We start from the raw sequence: 4,989 nt of genomic DNA on the forward strand, positions 1-4,989 counted from the left end.
AATAAGCCCCAAATAAATTGTAGTCATTGTCATAACTCTTTGCAAACATTTACAAAAAACTGGCCAACATGTGGACAATTATAAGAAGCAATTGCTTCTCTTCATTCGAAGGATGACAGCATAAGAAGAAATATAGAAGACACAGTAAAGTGAACTCAGAATAAAGTCAGATTAACAGTGAAAGACGTGGCATCACAGAAGTTTGAGATTGCTTTAAATTACAGTTTCTGGAAAGAACAGTGCCAGTAATCACGCCTGAGACCAGGAACTCTGAGACCATGGGAAGTCCCCTACCTGCAATTCAAAAGACATCATATTTATGCTGGTAAGAAGATAGACATACGCACAAGGTGATAGGCTAGATTTGCTCATGCGCTGAGGACAAATTCTACAGAAAGACCAAGGACCACAGCTCTCCAATCAGTCAGAAGGTGATGGCTGTGGTGGCAGGAATTAAAACACGGTACTTGTACATACAGCAGGGGCACAGTGAGAAAGCCTCCAAGAAATTCCTTGCGCTGCACAATAACTCAGATCGCCTGGAGTGTTTCCGACTTAAGGTATTATGAAACAGTAGTTTATTATCAACTCATTTAAGGACCAAGTCCCAATTAAGGAATGTTTATTCCACATGAGCTGTCAAAAATGTTTGAAATCAGGCTTATGTTAGGAAGTTTGACTTCAAGAAAAATTAACTTTAAAACTCAAGATTTACCCACACTACTTAACAAAGCACCTAAGGTAGCAAAACTCTATATTTTTAATTCAATACTAGTAAATTTTATCAGTCTATGTGACTTTTTGTATAGTCTCTATGACGTTTTTATGTTTTTTTAAAAATTATTTTAAAGAGTAAAAACAAAAACAAGAGTGAAAACAAATAACACAAAGACAGAAGCAGAGCAACATACAACAGTACATATGGTGCAGAATTTCAAAACAAGAATAGAAAATTTGCAAACGTTATATTAGATATCTTCATTGTAAACTCTGTTGCTTAGCTTAACAGATACAGGTATGCAAGATTGGTCAAACAATTAAACATTAACCTTCCATTTAATAGACCTTAATTTTTTCTTGTCCTTTTTACTTTTTATTTTTGAACTTCTTTTAAAGAAAATATAATAATAGTTGACAAGACATTAGAAATGCTATACATTTAGAAGAGCAAGATGAGGTATTCAACTGTGGTTTTTCTATTTCACATTGCTGACTTCAATGTAGTTGCTCAGATTATAGCTACTAGAATACAGAGCTATTTAAACTGAAAATTTGAAACATTAACTGCTACTTTCAAAAAACTGATGGAAATTATTAGTACTATCATCTCAGCCATTCTGTATGCACACTTTCATGATATTTCCCCCTTTCTTTTTTTCCTCTTTTGTCCTTTCCTTCATCTTCATTGTGTAATCTTATGTTCTGTTTCTTTCCATTTTGCTATATCTATTGTACCTTTCAGATTTTATTGATTCTTTCAGGTTCTTACACTAGGGAAAAAATACGATATTTACACATGTGGGTCTGGTTTATTTTGTTTTGTTTTTCTTTTTAGTAGTCCTAGGGATTGAACTCAGGACTTTGTGCTTGCCAGGCAAGCACTTATTCTACAGAGCTATCTCCCCAGCGCAGGGGCTGGTTTATTTCACTTATGAATATGGCCTCTAGTTGCATCCACTTACTTATAAAGGCCTCAAGTTTGTCTTTCTTTATAGCTGGACAACACCTTGTTGTTTACAAATACAACATCTTTTTTACAAAAAATTGTAAAAATTGTGGAATGCTTCACGAATTTGCCTGTCATCCTTACGCAGGACCATGCTAATCTGTGAGGGTCCAATTTTTGTATATGTGCTGCCAAAACAAGCACACATTTTTATGTTTCTAAGTGTGTTACAATTATTAGTGCATTTTCAGGCACAATTGTCCTATCGTGGTAGTCAAGCTCTCTTCAATGTCAGCGTTGTCTACCAAAGTAATGGCTGTCTAGACATCTAGACATGACCATGTTAGGATTCAAGAGAACCTTCACAGTGTTTGCAATATAATGTCACTGCATTGTTGTGATATATATATATATATATATATATATATATATATCATATATTATTATGTTAAGTTAGTTTCATCTTTAAGATGAGTCCAATGTAAATCAAAGATCACAATTTTCATCACACTATTAATTTCATGTGAGAATTTTGACATGCTTACCTTAAACAAGGACTTTCAACACGCAGTCCAATCATTTTCCAGATAATCATAAGCAGAGCCATCATCAAGAGGTTTCAGAAAAATGTGATGGCTTGCAAAGAACTACCATGATGAGCTACAGTGAGGGTGTGTTAGGAATGGAAAATAGAGGATAATCCAACTGATGAACAAGTTTAACTAGAGTTCTCTAAAGCTATCAGCAATTATGCATAAAAGATTTATGTACATATAATAGAGAGACATGGATGAAAAATTTTAAAGTTAAGTGAAAATGGAACTGCCAAATCCAAGCAAAATTACAATGCTGCAACAGTAATTTCAAGAAGGAACAGTGTTCTTTGAATTTCCCTTTGAGTTCATTGCAGCGTACCTTTGGTGTCTTGATTGAATCAAATAGGCTTGACATGTGTTCCTTTCATATTTTATGTTAGCCATGATTTGACCTTAGAAATACCCTTTTCAACAAAGGCAGCAGGGAGAAGCATTTGAAATATATGATGAATGTGTGAATTTAGAAAGAACTCCTTCCAGAGGTGACAAGAATGATGTGTTAAGTGTTGGAAGTGAAAGGTTGTGTGCTGAGGAGACTTCATAGTACTGTGGTTTTTACTGTAATAAAATATTTTTAACAAACATTCACAGGTTGGGGAGATAGCTCAGAAGCATAAACACCTGCCAGACCAGCACAAGGTTCTAAGTTCAATCCCCAGTACCACAAAAAATAAAAAATTAAACATTCAAAAAAAAAGAAGAAACAGTGGTCTTTTTTTGCCAAACACTTAGATTGAAATTCTGACCCTACTACTTATTCTCACCTGTGCTATTTGGATGATTTATTTACTCTATAAAACACCATTTTCTTTACTTCTACATTATCTGATAGTACTCTTCACCATCTGAGTTGTTTTAAGAAATTAAAAGCAATGTACAAAAACATAGTAAATTTTATTAACATTAAGTGAATAATGTAAACACTATAAAATGTTTGCTTATGTGAGTTTTGAAGTGAGTGAGTTATAGGAAGGTGGAAAGAATGTTTGCCTTTTGAAGTTGAGATGTAGTTCGATTCCTTTGCTTTTGTTTTTACTACATGAAAAACAAGTAAATCGATGAATAAATAAGTGAAGGAATTACAAGGGCTGGAGATTTAGCTCAGTGGCATAGGCCTTCCTTGGGAACGTGAGGTCCTGCATTCCATTCCTGGTACAAAACACGTGAAGGAATTACTACCAATTACTCTAAATAGCTATTCAATAGAAGGCAGAATTTTAGAGAGAGAGCTTGTGGTAACCCAGGTTACCCTCAGACTAACACAGCCTCCCCTTTGCTTGTGTTTTTGCATGTAAATCCAAGGAACATAGAGCCTGTGGCAGATATGGAATGTTTGTAATGAAGGGAAAACATGATCCACAGTGTAGCTTCAAATATTTCAACTTAGAGAAATTTCCCTAAATCTCCCTGTCCTTCTTAGTAACTTCATTCTTCTAAAGGCTCATGCTTTTAATTAACTAACAAAACATAATCTACAAAAACAGACTGAATAGAGAGCACACTCCCAGTAAAGATATGGTTGCACATCTTTACAGACTTTTAAGAGATTTTTTCCTTTGGAAACGGCTGATTGAAAAGAGGCAGCAGATAGAAGTGTGGCTGACAATATTATTCTGCTCACAAATGCTCTCCTCCTAGGACTGGAGAAGATCTCAGAAGTCACACTCAGCTTTTGTTGTGTGACTGCTTTGATACTGGATCTGTAGGAAAGAGACTGGAAATAGAAAATAAACTGAGCTATGTCTTCGTTACTTTCCGCATTGTTGAGACAAAATATTTGACACCCAAAGTTAAAGGACAAAATGTTTATTTAGCTCACAGTTTGTAAAGGTTTCAGTTTATAATCAGTTGGCTCCAAGCCTCCTTGGGGTGGCAGAGAGCAACAATTCACTGCAGACAGAAGGTAGCAGAGCAACAAGGGACTTTGGCAGCATCATTCTGCCCTTTTATCTTATGCAGACTACAAAGGGCAGGTAGCACTTACAGCCTTAATTCTAGCGCCCTTGAGCCTAGCACTGCATTGTGAATCACTTCCAGCACCACACACACTAGACCCAGCCACCTCTGAAAAAGCCCCACGAATACCTGAACCTTGAGAGTTGAATGCTTGCTAATTGGGACAATAGACTTAATCTAAGATAAAAGAGACACAGAACTATTTTTTATATTCTTAAAGCCTTGTGTGAAAGTAGCTTAGCAGCTCAGTGCTTGTGATTTTTTATTAGCATGTTTGTGGTTTATAACGATTACAACCATTGTTTTATTAGCACATGTAAATAACCCATCCTGATTTTTTGATGCCCTTTCACTTCTCCTTCTCTCTCCAACTTCCATTGCTGGTCTCCTCATTTGAAAGAGATCTCCCTATTTCTTTTTATCTGCCTTATTTTACTCTTTATTTAGACTTTGGTTTGCTCATATAAGACAAACTATATGTTATTTAAGCTTTGTGTCTGATTTATTTCATTATGGTCTCAAGGTGCATTTGTACTCCTAAAAATGACTCAAATTTATTCTTCTTTATAGCAGAGTAGTACTTTGTTGTGGATGAATCCAGTTGGGGTTCTAATGCCACTCTGTCATCATCTTTATTACTTTGGGCAAGTTCTCTTTGTTTTTGTACCAGGAAGTGAACTCAGGCCCTTGCACTGGCTGGGCAGGTGTTGTTGGGTAGGTTCTGTACACCCTTAGCTCATAGGGTCCACTCATATAAAATGAAACAGCAGT

General features: G+C 35.7%; 1 pseudogene; it reads right to left on the reverse strand.

The window, feature by feature from the left end:
• Positions 1–1,769: 1,769 nt before the first annotated feature.
• Positions 1,770–1,870, reverse strand: LOC111813406 (annotated as a pseudogene).
• Positions 1,871–4,989: the final 3,119 nt, after the last annotated feature.

This window comes from Octodon degus, unplaced genomic scaffold (genome assembly GCF_000260255.1).
Source record: "Octodon degus isolate 3935 unplaced genomic scaffold, OctDeg1.0 scaffold00007, whole genome shotgun sequence".
Classification (NCBI taxonomy): Eukaryota; Metazoa; Chordata; class Mammalia; order Rodentia; family Octodontidae; genus Octodon; species Octodon degus.